Source organism: Parasteatoda tepidariorum, chromosome 4, assembly GCF_982258835.1.
Source record: "Parasteatoda tepidariorum strain Cologne lab strain chromosome 4, Ptep-v5.0, whole genome shotgun sequence".
In the NCBI taxonomy this organism is placed as follows: Eukaryota; Metazoa; Arthropoda; class Arachnida; order Araneae; family Theridiidae; genus Parasteatoda; species Parasteatoda tepidariorum.
The window spans coordinates 93,521,005-93,536,960 of NC_141758.1; positions in this window are offsets into that span (position 1 = coordinate 93,521,005).

Consider the following 15,956-nt stretch of genomic DNA (forward strand, 5'->3'; position numbering starts at 1 on the left):
CTTTCTGATGTTGGAGAACATACTCTTTTGAAGGTATATTAATATTTTTTATATATCTTTTTTTCCAAATCAGTTATTTCATCTTAGATCATTTTTAACGCCAAGCTTGTTTTATTTTCTATTTCAAGGTTCAAAAGGGATATTTTTCTCCAATTAAGAAAGATTGTCATGGAACATTTTTTCGTTCGGAAGAGAAGAAAGAAAAGCGAAGATCCACCCCGAAGGAAAGAAAATTGACAAGCTTTCTGATGTTGGAGAACATACTCTTTTGAAGGTATATTAATATTTTTTATATATCTTTTTTTCCAAATCAGTTATTTCATCTTAGATCATTTTTAACGCCAAGCTTGTTTTATTTTCTATTTCAAGGTTCAAAAGGGATATTTTTCTCCAATTAAGAAAGATTGTCATGGAACATTTTTTCGTTCGGAAGAGAAGAAAGAAAAGCGAAGATCCACCCCGAAGGAAAGAAAATTGACAAGCTTTCTGATGTTGGAGAACATACTCTTTTGAAAGTATATTAATATTTTTTATATATCTTGTTTTCCTAATCAGTTATTTCATCTTAGATCATTTTTAATGCCAAGCATGTTTTATTTTCTATTTCAAGGTTCAAAAGGGATATTTTTCTCCAATTAAGAAAGATTGTCATGGAACATTTTTTCGTTCGGAAGAGAAGAAAGAAAAGCGAAGATCCACCCCGAAGGAAAGAAAATTGACAAGCTTTCTGATGTTGGAGAACACACTCATTTGAAGGTATATTAATATTTTTTATATATCTTTTTTTCCAAATCAGTTATTTCATCTTAGATCATTTTTAACGCCAAGCTTGTTTTATTTTCTATTTCAAGGTTCAAAAGGGATATTTTTCTCCAATTAAGAAAGATTGTCATGGAACATTTTTTCGTTCGGAAGAGAAGAAAGAAAATATAAGATCCAAACCGAAGGAAAGAAAATTGACAAGCTTTCTGATGTTGGAGAACATACTCTTTTGAAGGTATATTAATATTTTTTATATATCTTGTTTTCCAAATCAGTTATTTCATCTTAGATCATTTTTAACGCCAAGCTTGTTTTATTTTCTATTTCAAGGCTCAAAAGGGATATTTTTTTCCAATTAAGAAAGATTGTCTTGGAACATTTTTTCGTTCGGAAGAGAAGATCCACATCGAAGGAAAGAAAATTGACAAGCTTTCTGATGTTGGAGAACATACTCTTTTGAGGGTTTATTAATATTTTTTATATATCTTGTTTTCCTAATCAGTTATTTCATCTTAGATCATTTTTAATGCCAAGCATGTTTTATTTTCTATTTCAAGGTTCAAAAGGGATATTTTTCTCCAATTAAGAAAGATTGTCATGGAACATTTTTTCGTTCGGAAGAGAAGAAAGAAAAGCGAAGATCCACCCCGAAGGAAAGAAAATTGACAAGCTTTCTGATGTTGGAGAACACACTCTTTTGAAGGTATATTAATATTTTTTATATATCTTTTTTTCCAAATCAGTTATTTCATCTTAGATCATTTTTAACGCCAAGCTTGTTTTATTTTCTATTTCAAGGTTCAAAAGGGATATTTTTCTCCAATTAAGAAAGATTGTCATGGAACATTTTTTCGTTCGGAAGAGAAGAAAGAAAATATAAGATCCAAACCGAAGGAAAGAAAATTGACAAGCTTTCTGATGTTGGAGAACATACTCTTTTGAAGGTATATTAATATTTTTTATATATCTTGTTTTCCAAATCAGTTATTTCATCTTAGATCATTTTTAACGCCAAGCTTGCTTTATTTTCTATTTCAAGGTTCAAAAGGGATATTTTTCTCCAATTAAGAAAGATTGTCATGGAACATTTTTTCGTTCGGAAGAGAAGAAAGAAAAGAGAAGATCCACCCCAAAGGAAAGAAAATTGACAAGTTGGAGAACATACTCTTTTGAAGGCATATTATTATTTTTTATATATCTCTTTTTCCAAATCAGTTATTTCTTCTTTGATCATTTTTAACACCAAGTTTGTTTCATTTTCTATCTCAAGGTTCAAAAGGGATATTTTTCTCCAATTAAGAAAGATTGTCATGGAACATTTTTTCGTTCGGAAGAGAAGAAAGAAAAGAGAAGATCATCCCCGAAGGAAAGAAAATTGACAAGCTTTCTGATGTTGGAGAACATACTCTTTTGAAGGTATATTAATATTTTTTATATGTCTTGTTTTCCTAATCAGTTATTTCATCTTAGATCATTTTTAATGCCAAGCTTGTTTTATTTTCTATTTCAAGGTTCAAAAGGGATATTTTTCTCCAATTAAGAAAGATTGTCATGGAACATTTTTTCGTTCGGAAGAGAAGAAAGAAAAGCGAAGATCCACCCCGAAGGAAAGAAAATTGACAAGCTTTCTGATGTTGGAGAACATACTCTTTTGAAGGTATATTAATATTTTTTATATATCTTTTTTTCCAAATCAGTTATTTCATCTTAGATCATTTTTAACGCCAAGCTTGTTTTATTTTCTATTTCAAGGTTCAAAAGGGATATTTTTCTCCAATTAAGAAAGATTGTCATGGAACATTTTTTCGTTCGGAAGAGAAGAAAGAAAAGCGAAGATCCACCCCGAAGGAAAGAAAATTGACAAGCTTTCTGATGTTGGAGAACATACTCTTTTGAAGGTATATTAATATTTTTTATATATCTTTTTTTCCAAATCAGTTATTTCATCTTAGATCATTTTTAACGCCAAGCTTGTTTTATTTTCTATTTCAAGGTTCAAAAGGGATATTTTTCTCCAATTAAGAAAGATTGTCATGGAACATTTTTTCGTTCGGAAGAGAAGAAAGAAAAGCGAAGATCCACCCCGAAGGAAAGAAAATTGACAAGCTTTCTGATGTTGGAGAACATACTCTTTTGAAAGTATATTAATATTTTTTATATATCTTGTTTTCCTAATCAGTTATTTCATCTTAGATCATTTTTAATGCCAAGCATGTTTTATTTTCTATTTCAAGGTTCAAAAGGGATATTTTTCTCCAATTAAGAAAGATTGTCATGGAACATTTTTTCGTTCGGAAGAGAAGAAAGAAAAGCGAAGATCCACCCCGAAGGAAAGAAAATTGACAAGCTTTCTGATGTTGGAGAACACACTCTTTTGAAGGTATATTAATATTTTTTATATATCTTTTTTTCCAAATCAGTTATTTCATCTTAGATCATTTTTAACGCCAAGCTTGTTTTATTTTCTATTTCAAGGTTCAAAAGGGATATTTTTCTCCAATTAAGAAAGATTGTCATGGAACATTTTTTCGTTCGGAAGAGAAGAAAGAAAATATAAGATCCAAACCGAAGGAAAGAAAATTGACAAGCTTTCTGATGTTGGAGAACATACTCTTTTGAAGGTATATTAATATTTTTTATATATCTTGTTTTCCAAATCAGTTATTTCATCTTAGATCATTTTTAACGCCAAGCTTGTTTTATTTTCTATTTCAAGGCTCAAAAGGGATATTTTTTTCCAATTAAGAAAGATTGTCTTGGAACATTTTTTCGTTCGGAAGAGAAGATCCACATCGAAGGAAAGAAAATTGACAAGCTTTCTGATGTTGGAGAACATACTCTTTTGAGGGTTTATTAATATTTTTTATATATCTTGTTTTCCTAATCAGTTATTTCATCTTAGATCATTTTTAATGCCAAGCATGTTTTATTTTCTATTTCAAGGTTCAAAAGGGATATTTTTCTCCAATTAAGAAAGATTGTCATGGAACATTTTTTCGTTCGGAAGAGAAGAAAGAAAAGCGAAGATCCACCCCGAAGGAAAGAAAATTGACAAGCTTTCTGATGTTGGAGAACACACTCTTTTGAAGGTATATTAATATTTTTTATATATCTTTTTTTCCAAATCAGTTATTTCATCTTAGATCATTTTTAACGCCAAGCTTGTTTTATTTTCTATTTCAAGGTTCAAAAGGGATATTTTTCTCCAATTAAGAAAGATTGTCATGGAACATTTTTTCGTTCGGAAGAGAAGAAAGAAAATATAAGATCCAAACCGAAGGAAAGAAAATTGACAAGCTTTCTGATGTTGGAGAACATACTCTTTTGAAGGTATATTAATATTTTTTATATATCTTGTTTTCCAAATCAGTTATTTCATCTTAGATCATTTTTAACGCCAAGCTTGCTTTATTTTCTATTTCAAGGTTCAAAAGGGATATTTTTCTCCAATTAAGAAAGATTGTCATGGAACATTTTTTCGTTCGGAAGAGAAGAAAGAAAAGAGAAGATCCACCCCAAAGGAAAGAAAATTGACAAGTTGGAGAACATACTCTTTTGAAGGCATATTATTATTTTTTATATATCTCTTTTTCCAAATCAGTTATTTCTTCTTTGATCATTTTTAACACCAAGTTTGTTTCATTTTCTATCTCAAGGTTCAAAAGGGATATTTTTCTCCAATTAAGAAAGATTGTCATGGAACATTTTTTCGTTCGGAAGAGAAGAAAGAAAAGCGAAGATCCACCCCGAAGGAAAGAAAATTGACAAGCTTTCTGATGTTGGAGAACATACTCTTTTGAAGGTATATTAATATTTTTTATATATCTTGTTTTCCAAATCAGTTATTTCATCTTAGATCATTTTTAACGCCAAGCTTGCTTTATTCTCTATTTCAAGGTTCAAAAGGGATATTATTCTCCAATTAAGAAAGATTGTCATGGAACATTTTTTCGTTCGGAAGAGAAGAAAGAAAAGATAAGATCAAAACCGAAGGAAAGAAAATTGACAAGCTTTCTGATGTTGGAGAACATACTTTTTTGAAGGTATATTAATATTTTTTATATATCTTTTTTTCCAAATCAGTTATTTCATCTTAGATCATTTTTAACGCCAAGCTTGTTTTATTTTCTATTTCAAGGCTCAAAAGGGATATTTTTTTCCAATTAAGAAAGATTGTCTTGGAACATTTTTTCGTTCGGAAGAGAAGATCCACCCCGAAGGAAAGAAAATTGACAAGCTTTCTGATGTTGGAGAACATACTCTTTTGAGGGTTTATTAATATTTTTTATATATCTTGTTTTCCTAATCAGTTATTTCATCTTAGATCATTTTTAATGCCAAGCATGTTTTATTTTCTATTTCAAGGTTCAAAAGGGATATTTTTCTCCTATTAAGAAAGATTGTCATGGAACATTTTTTCGTTCGGAAGAGAAGAAAGAAAAGCGAAGATCCACCCCGAAGGAAAGAAAATTGACAAGCTTTCTGATGTTGGAGAACACACTCTTTTGAAGGTATATTAATATTTTTTATATATCTTTTTTTCCAAATCAGTTATTTCATCTTAGATCATTTTTAACGCCAAGCTTGTTTTATTTTCTATTTCAAGGTTCAAAAGGGATATTTTTCTCCAATTAAGAAAGATTGTCATGGAACATTTTTTCGTTCGGAAGAGAAGAAAGAAAATATAAGATCCAAACCGAAGGAAAGAAAATTGACAAGCTTTCTGATGTTGGAGAACATACTCTTTTGAAGGTATATTAATATTTTTTATATATCTTGTTTTCCAAATCAGTTATTTCATCTTAGATCATTTTTAACGCCAAGCTTGCTTTATTTTCTATTTCAAGGTTCAAAAGGGATATTTTTCTCCAATTAAGAAAGATTGTCATGGAACATTTTTTCGTTCGGAAGAGAAGAAAGAAAAGAGAAGATCCACCCCAAAGGAAAGAAAATTGACAAGTTGGAGAACATACTCTTTTGAAGGCATATTATTATTTTTTATATATCTCTTTTTCCAAATCAGTTATTTCTTCTTTGATCATTTTTAACACCAAGTTTGTTTCATTTTCTATCTCAAGGTTCAAAAGGGATATTTTTCTCCAATTAAGAAAGATTGTCATGGAACATTTTTTCGTTCGGAAGAGAAGAAAGAAAAGAGAAGATCATCCCCGAAGGAAAGAAAATTGACAAGCTTTCTGATGTTGGAGAACATACTCTTTTGAAGGTATATTAATATTTTTTATATGTCTTGTTTTCCTAATCAGTTATTTCATCTTAGATCATTTTTAATGCCAAGCTTGTTTTATTTTCTATTTCAAGGTTCAAAAGGGATATTTTTCTCCAATTAAGAAAGATTGTCATGGAACATTTTTTCGTTCGGAAGAGAAGAAAGAAAAGCGAAGATCCACCCCGAAGGAAAGAAAATTGACAAGCTTTCTGATGTTGGAGAACATACTCTTTTGAAGGTATATTAATATTTTTTATATATCTTTTTTTCCAAATCAGTTATTTCATCTTAGATCATTTTTAACGCCAAGCTTGTTTTATTTTCTATTTCAAGGTTCAAAAGGGATATTTTTCTCCAATTAAGAAAGATTGTCATGGAACATTTTTTCGTTCGGAAGAGAAGAAAGAAAAGCGAAGATCCACCCCGAAGGAAAGAAAATTGACAAGCTTTCTGATGTTGGAGAACATACTCTTTTGAAGGTATATTAATATTTTTTATATATCTTTTATTCCAAATCAGTTATTTCATCTTAGATCATTTTTAACGCCAAGCTTGTTTTATTTTCTATTTCAAGGTTCAAAAGGGATATTTTTCTCCAATTAAGAAAGATTGTCATGGAACATTTTTTCGTTCGGAAGAGAAGAAAGAAAAGCGAAGATCCACCCCGAAGGAAAGAAAATTGACAAGCTTTCTGATGTTGGAGAACATACTCTTTTGAAAGTATATTAATATTTTTTATATATCTTTTTTTCCAAATCAGTTATTTCATCTTAGATCATTTTTAACGCCAAGCTTGTTTTATTTTCTATTTCAAGGCTCAAAAGGGATATTTTTCTCCAATTAAGAAAGATTGTCTTGGAACATTTTTTCGTTCGGAAGAGAAGATCCACCCCGTAGAAAAGAAAATTGACAAGCTTTCTGATGTTGGAGAACATACTCTTTTGAGGGTTTATTAATATTTTTTATATATCTTGTTTTCCTAATCAGTTATTTCATCTTAGATCATTTTTAATGCCAAGCTTGTTTTATTTTCTATTTCAAGGTTCAAAAGGGATATTTTTCTCCAATTAAGAAAGATTGTCATGGAACATTTTTTCGTTCGGAAGAGAAGAAAGAAAAGCGAAGATCCACCCCGAAGGAAAGAAAATTGACAAGCTTTCTGATGTTGGAGAACATACTCTTTTGAAGGTATATTAATATTTTTTATATATCTTGTTTTCCAAATCAGTTATTTCATCTTAGATCATTTTTAACGCCAAGCTTGCTTTATTCTCTATTTCAAGGTTCAAAAGGGATATTATTCTCCAATTAAGAAAGATTGTCATGGAACATTTTTTCGTTCGGAAGAGAAGAAAGAAAAGAGAAGATCCACCCCGAAGGAAAGAAAATTGACAAGCTTTCTGATGTTGGAGAACATACTTTTTTGAAGGTATATTAATATTTTTTATATATCTTTTTTTCCAAATCAGTTATTTCATCTTAGATCATTTTTAACGCCAAGCTTGTTTTATTTTGTATTTCAAGGCTCAAAAGGGATATTTTTCTCCAATTAAGAAAGATTGTCTTGGAACATTTTTTCGTTCGGAAGAGAAGATCCACCCCGAAGGAAAGAAAATTGACAAGCTTTCTGATGTTGGAGAATATACTCTTTTGAGGGTTTATTAATATTTTTTATATATCTTGTTTTCCTAATCAGTTATTTCATCTTAGATCATTTTTAATGCCAAGCATGTTTTATTTTCTATTTCAAGGTTCAAAAGGGATATTTTTCTCCAATTAAGAAAGATTGTCATGGAACATTTTTTCGTTCGGAAGAGAAGAAAGAAAAGCGAAGATCCACCCCGAAGGAAAGAAAATTGACAAGCTTTCTGATGTTGGAGAACACACTCTTTTGAAGGTATATTAATATTTTTTATATATCTTTTTTTCCAAATCAGTTATTTCATCTTAGATCATTTTTAACGCCAAGCTTGTTTTATTTTCTATTTCAAGGTTCAAAAGGGATATTTTTCTCCAATTAAGAAAGATTGTCATGGAACATTTTTTCGTTCGGAAGAGAAGAAAGAAAAGCGAAGATCCACCCCGAAGGAAAGAAAATTGACAAGCTTTCTGATGTTGGAGAACATACTCTTTTGAAGGTATATTAATATTTTTTATATATCTTGTTTTCCAAATCAGTTATTTCATCTTAGATCATTTTTAACGCCAAGCTTGCTTTATTCTCTATTTCAAGGTTCAAAAGGGATATTATTCTCCAATTAAGAAAGATTGTCATGGAACATTTTTTCGTTCGGAAGAGAAGAAAGAAAAGAGAAGATCCACCCCGAAGGAAAGAAAATTGACAAGCTTTCTGATGTTGGAGAACATACTCTTTTGAAGGTATATTAATATTTTTTACATATCTTGTTTTCCAAATCAGTTATTTCATCTTAGATCATTTTTAACGCCAAGCTTGCTTTATTTTCTATTTCAAGGTTCAAAAGGGATATTTTACTCCAATTAAGAAAGATTGTCATGGAACATTTTTTCGTTCGGAAGAGAAGAAAGAAAAGATAAGATCAAAACCGAAGGAAAGAAAATTGACAAGCTTTCTGATGTTGGAGAACATACTTTTTTGAAGCTATTATAATATTTTTTATATATCTTGTTTTCCAAATCAGTTATTTCATCTTAGATCATTTTTAACGCCAAGCTTGCTTTATTTTCTATTTCAAGGTTCAAGAGGGTTATTTTTCTCCAATTAAGAAAGATTGTCATGGAGCATTTTTTCGTTCGGAAGAGAAGAAAGAAAAGAGAAGATCCACCCCAAAGGAAAGAAAATTGACAAGTTGGAGAACATACTCTTTTGAAGGCATATTATTATTTTTTATATATCTCTTTTTCCAAATCAGTTATTTCATCTTAGATCATTTTTAACGCCAAGCTTGTTTTATTTTGTATTTCAAGGCTCAAAAGGGATATTTTTCTCCAATTAAGAAAGATTGTCTTGGAACATTTTTTCGTTCGGAAGAGAAGATCCACCCCGAAGGAAAGAAAATTGACAAGCTTTCTGATGTTGGAGAATATACTCTTTTGAGGGTTTATTAATATTTTTTATATATCTTGTTTTCCTAATCAGTTATTTCATCTTAGATCATTTTTAATGCCAAGCATGTTTTATTTTCTATTTCAAGATTCAAAAGGGATATTTTTCTCCAATTAAGAAAGATTGTCATGGAACATTTTTTCGTTCGGAAGAGAAGAAAGAAAAGCGAAGATCCACCCCGAAGGAAAGAAAATTGACAAGCTTTCTGATGTTGGAGAACACACTCTTTTGAAGGTATATTAATATTTTTTATATATCTTTTTTTCCAAATCAGTTATTTCATCTTAGATCATTTTTAACGCCAAGCTTGTTTTATTTTCTATTTCAAGGTTCAAAAGGGATATTTTTCTCCAATTAAGAAAGATTGTCATGGAACATTTTTTCGTTCGGAAGAGAAGAAAGAAAATATAAGATCCAAACCGAAGGAAAGAAAATTGACAAGCTTTCTGATGTTGGAGAACATACTCTTTTGAAGGTATATTAATATTTTTTATATATCTTGTTTTCCAAATCAGTTATTTCATCTTAGATCATTTTTAACGCCAAGCTTGCTTTATTTTCTATTTCAAGGTTCAAAAGGGATATTTTACTCCAATTAAGAAAGATTGTCATGGAACATTTTTTCGTTCTTAAGAGAAGAAAGAAAAGATAAGATCCAAACCAAAGGAAAGAAAATTGACAAGCTTTCTGATGTTGGAGAACATACTTTTTTGAAGGTATATTAATATTTTTTATATATCTTTTTTTCCAAATCAGTTATTTCATCTTAGATCATTTTTAACGCCAAGCTTGTTTTATTTTCTATTTCAAGGCTCAAAAGGGATATTTTTCTCCAATTAAGAAAGATTGTCTTGGAACATTTTTTCGTTCGGAAGAGAAGATCCACCCCGTAGGAAAGAAAATTGACAAGCTTTCTGATGTTGGAGAACATACTCTTTAGAGGGTTTATTAATATTTTTTATATATCTTGTTTTCCTAATCAGTTATTTCATCTTAGATCATTTTTAATGCCAAGCTTGTTTTATTTTCTATTTCAAGGTTCAAAAGGGATATTTTTCTCCAATTAAGAAAGATTGTCATGGAACATTTTTTCGTTCGGAAGAGAAGAAAGAAAAGCGAAGATCCACCCCGAAGGAAAGTAAATTGACAAGCTTTCTGATGTTGGAGAACATACTCTTTTGAAGGTATATTAATATTTTTTATATATCTTGTTTTCCAAATCAGTTATTTCATCTTAGATCATTTTTAACGCCAAGCTTGCTTTATTCTCTATTTCAAGGTTCAAAAGGGATATTATTCTCCAATTAAGAAAGATTGTCATGGAACATTTTTTCGTTCGGAAGAGAAGAAAGAAAAGAGAAGATCCACCCCGAAGGAAAGAAAATTGACAAGCTTTCTGATGTTGGAGAACATACTCTTTTGAAGGTATATTAATATTTTTTACATATCTTGTTTTCCAAATCAGTTATTTCATCTTAGATCATTTTTAACGCCAAGCTTGCTTTATTTTCTATTTCAAGGTTCAAAAGGGATATTTTACTCCAATTAAGAAAGATTGTCATGGAACATTTTTTCGTTCGGAAGAGAAGAAAGAAAAGATAAGATCAAAACCGAAGGAAAGAAAATTGACAAGCTTTCTGATGTTGGAGAACATACTTTTTTGAAGCTATTATAATATTTTTTATATATCTTGTTTTCCAAATCAGTTATTTCATCTTAGATCATTTTTAACGCCAAGCTTGCTTTATTTTCTATTTCAAGGTTCAAAAGGGTTATTTTTCTCCAATTAAGAAAGATTGTCATGGAGCATTTTTTCGTTCGGAAGAGAAGAAAGAAAAGAGAAGATCCACCCCAAAGGAAAGAAAATTGACAAGTTGGAGAACATACTCTTTTGAAGGCATATTATTATTTTTTATATATCTCTTTTTCCAAATCAGTTATTTCTTCTTTGATCATTTTTAACACCAAGTTTGTTTCATTTTCTATCTCAAGGTTCAAAAGGGATATTTTTCTCCAATTAAGAAAGATTGTCATGGAACATTTTTTCGTTCGGAAGAGAAGAAAGAAAAGAGAAGATCATCCCCGAAGGAAAGAAAATTGACAAGCTTTCTGATGTTGGAGAACATACTCTTTTGAAGGTATATTAATATTTTTTATATGTCTTGTTTTCCTAATCAGTTATTTCATCTTAGATCATTTTTAATGCCAAGCTTGTTTTATTTTCTATTTCAAGGTTCAAAAGGGATATTTTTCTCCAATTAAGAAAGATTGTCATGGAACATTTTTTCGTTCGGAAGAGAAGAAAGAAAAGCGAAGATCCACCCCGAAGGAAAGAAAATTGACAAGCTTTCTGATGTTGGAGAACATACTCTTTTGAAGGTATATTAATATTTTTTATATATCTTTTTTTCCAAATCAGTTATTTCATCTTAGATCATTTTTAACGCCAAGCTTGTTTTATTTTCTATTTCAAGGTTCAAAAGGGATATTTTTCTCCAATTAAGAAAGATTGTCATGGAACATTTTTTCGTTCGGAAGAGAAGAAAGAAAAGCGAAGATCCACCCCGAAGGAAAGAAAATTGACAAGCTTTCTGATGTTGGAGAACATACTCTTTTGAAGGTATATTAATATTTTTTATATATCTTTTTTTCCAAATCAGTTATTTCATCTTAGATCATTTTTAACGCCAAGCTTGTTTTATTTTCTATTTCAAGGTTCAAAAGGGATATTTTTCTCCAATTAAGAAAGATTGTCATGGAACATTTTTTCGTTCGGAAGAGAAGAAAGAAAAGCGAAGATCCACCCCGAAGGAAAGAAAATTGACAAGCTTTCTGATGTTGGAGAACATACTCTTTTGAAAGTATATTAATATTTTTTATATATCTTTTTTTCCAAATCAGTTATTTCATCTTAGATCATTTTTAACGCCAAGCTTGTTTTATTTTCTATTTCAAGGCTCAAAAGGGATATTTTTCTCCAATTAAGAAAGATTGTCTTGGAACATTTTTTCGTTCGGAAGAGAAGATCCACCCCGAAGGAAAGAAAATTGACAAGCTTTCTGATGTTGGAGAACATACTCTTTTGAGGGTTTATTAATATTTTTTATATATCTTGTTTTCCTAATCAGTTATTTCATCTTAGATCATTTTTAATGCCAAGCTTGCTTTATTCTCTATTTCAAGGTTCAAAAGGGATATTATTCTCCAATTAAGAAAGATTGTCATGGAACATTTTTTCGTTCGGAAGAGAAGAAAGAAAAGAGAAGATCCACCCCGAAGGAAAGAAAATTGACAAGCTTTCTGATGTTGGAGAACATACTCTTTTGAAGGTATATTAATATTTTTTATATATCTTGTTTTCCAAATCAGTTATTTCATCTTAGATCATTTTTAACGCCAAGCTTGCTTTATTTTCTATTTCAAGGTTCAAAAGGGATATTTTACTCCAATTAAGAAAGATTGTCATGGAACATTTTTTCGTTCGGAAGAGAAGAAAGAAAAGATAAGATCCAAACCAAAGGAAAGAAAATTGACAAGCTTTCTGATGTTGGAGAACATACTTTTTTGAAGGTATATTAATATTTTTTATATATCTTTTTTTCCAAATCAGTTATTTCATCTTAGATCATTTTTAACGCCAAGCTTGTTTTATTTTCTATTTCAAGGCTCAAAAGGGATATTTTTCTCCAATTAAGAAAGATTGTCTTGGAACATTTTTTCGTTCGGAAGAGAAGATCCACCCCGAAGGAAAGAAAATTGACAAGCTTTCTGATGTTGGAGAACATACTCTTTTGAGGGTTTATTAATATTTTTTATATATCTTGTTTTCCTAATCAGTTATTTCATCTTAGATCATTTTTAATGCCAAGCTTGTTTTATTTTCTATTTCAAGGTTCAAAAGGGATATTTTTCTCCAATTAAGAAAGATTGTCAAGGAACATTTTTTCGTTCGGAAGAGAAGAAAGAAAAGCGAAGATCCACCCCGAAGGAAAGAAAATTGACAAGCTTTCTGATGTTGGAGAACATACTCTTTTGAAGGTATATTAATATTTTTTATATATCTTGTTTTCCAAATCAGTTATTTCATCTTAGATCATTTTTAACGCCAAGCTTGCTTTATTCTCTATTTCAAGGTTCAAAAGGGATATTATTCTCCAATTAAGAAAGATTGTCATGGAACATTTTTCGTTCGGAAGAGAAGAAAGAAAAGAGAAGATCCACCCCGAAGGAAAGAAAATTGACAAGCTTTCTGATGTTGGAGAACATACTCTTTTGAAGGTATATTAATATTTTTTATATATCTTGTTTTCCAAATCAGTTATTTCATCTTAGATCATTTTTAACGCCAAGCTTGCTTTATTTTCTATTTCAAGGTTCAAAAGGGATATTTTACTCCAATTAAGAAAGATTGTCATGGAACATTTTTTCGTTCGGAAGAGAAGAAAGAAAAGATAAGATCCAAACCGAAGGAAAGAAAATTGACAAGCTTTCTGATGTTGGAGAACATACTTTTTTGAAGGTATATTAATATTTTTTATATATCTTTTTTTCCAAATCAGTTATTTCATCTTAGATCATTTTTAACGCCAAGCTTGTTTTATTTTCTATTTCAAGGCTCAAAAGGGATATTTTTCTCCAATTAAGAAAGATTGTCTTGGAACATTTTTTCGTTCGGAAGTGAAGATCCACCCCGAAGGAAAGAAAATTGACAAGCTTTCTGATGTTGGAGAACATACTCTTTTGAGGGTTTATTAATATTTTTTATATATCTTGTTTTCCTAATCAGTTATTTCATCTTAGAGCATTTTTAATGCCAAGCTTGTTTTATTTTCTATTTCAAGGTTCAAAAGGGATATTTTTCTCCAATTAAGAAAGATTGTCATGGAACATTTTTTCGTTCGGAAGAGAAGAGAGAAAAGCGAAGATCCACCCCGAAGGAAAGAAAATTGACAAGCTTTCTGATGTTGGAGAACATACTCTTTTGAAGGTATATTAATATTTTTTATATATCTTTTTTTCCAAATCAGTTATTTCATCTGAGATCATTTTTAACGCCAAGCTTGTTTTATTTTCTATTTCAAGGTTCAAAAGGGATATTTTTCTCCAATTAAGAAAGATTGTCATGGAACATTTTTTCGTTCGGAAGAGAAGAAAGAAAATATAAGATCCAAACCGAAGGAAAGAAAATTGACAAGCTTTCTGATGTTGGAGAACATACTCTTTTGAAGGTATATTAATTTTTTTTATATATCTTGTTTTCCAAATCAGTTATTTCATCTTAGATCATTTTTAACGCCAAGCTTGCTTTATTTTCTATTTCAAGCGAAAAAGGGATATTTTTCTCCAATTAAGAAAGATTGTCATGGAACATTTTTTCGTTCGGAAGAGAAGAAAGAAAAGAGAAGATCCACCCCAAAGGAAAGAAAATTGACAAGTTGGAGAACATACTCTTTTGAAGGTATATTATTATTTTTTATATATCTCTTTTTCCAAATCAGTTATTTCTTCTTTGATCATTTTTAACACCAAGTTTGTTTCATTTTCTATCTCAAGGTTCAAAAGGGATATTTTTCTCCAATTAAGAAAGATTGTCATGGAACATTTTTTCGTTCGGAAGAGAAGAAAGAAAAGAGAAGATCATCCCCGAAGGAAAGAAAATTGACAAGCTTTCTGATGTTGGAGAACATACTCTTTTGAAGGTATATTAATATTTTTTATATATCTTGTTTTCCTAATCAGTTATTTCATCTTAGATCATTTTTAATGCCAAGCTTGTTTTATTTTCTATTTCAAGGTTCAAAAGGGATATTTTTCTCCAATTAAGAAAGATTGTCATGGAACATTTTTTCGTTCGGAAGAGAAGAAAGAAAAGCGAAGATCCACCCCGAAGGAAAGAAAATTGACAAGCTTTCTGATGTTGGAGAACATACTCTTTTGAAGGTATATTAATATTTTTTATATATCTTGTTTTCCAAATCAGTTATTTCATCTTAGATCATTTTTAACGCCAAGCTTGCTTTATTCTCTATTTCAAGGTTCAAAAGGGATATTATTCTCCAATTAAGAAAGATTGTCATGGAACATTTTTTCGTTCGGAAGAGAAGAAAGAAAAGAGAAGATCCACCCCGAAGGAAAGAAAATTGACAAGCTTTCTGATGTTGGAGAACATACTCTTTTGAAGGTATATTAATATTTTTTATATATCTTGTTTTCCAAATCAGTTATTTCATCTTAGATCATTTTTAACGCCTAGCTTGCTTTATTTTCTATTTCAAGGTTCAAAAGGGATATTTTACTCCAATTAAGAAAGATTGTCATGGAACATTTTTTCGTTCGGAAGAGAAGAAAGAAAAGATAAGATCCACCCCGAAGGAAAGAAAATTGACAAGCTTTCTGATGTTGGAGAACATACTCTTTTGAGGGTTTATTAATATTTTTTATATATCTTGTTTTCCTAATCAGTTATTTCATCTTAGATCATTTTTAATGCCAAGCTTGTTTTATTTTCTATTTCAAGGTTCAAAAGGGATATTTTTCTCCAATTAAGAAAGATTGTCATGGAACATTTTTTCGTTCGGAAGAGAAGAAAGAAAAGCGAAGATCCACCCCGAAGGAAAGAAAATTGACAAGCTTTCTGATGTTGGAGAACATACTCTTTTGAAGGTATATTAATATTTTTTATATATCTTTTTTTCCAAATCAGTTATTTCATCTTAGATCATTTTTAACGCCAAGCTTGTTTTATTTTCTATTTCAAGGTTCAAAAGGGATATTTTTCTCCAATTAAGAAAGATTGTCATGGAACATTTTTTCGTTCGGAAGAGAAGAAAGAAAATATAAGATCCAAACCGAAGGAAAGAAAATTGACAAGCTTTCTGATGT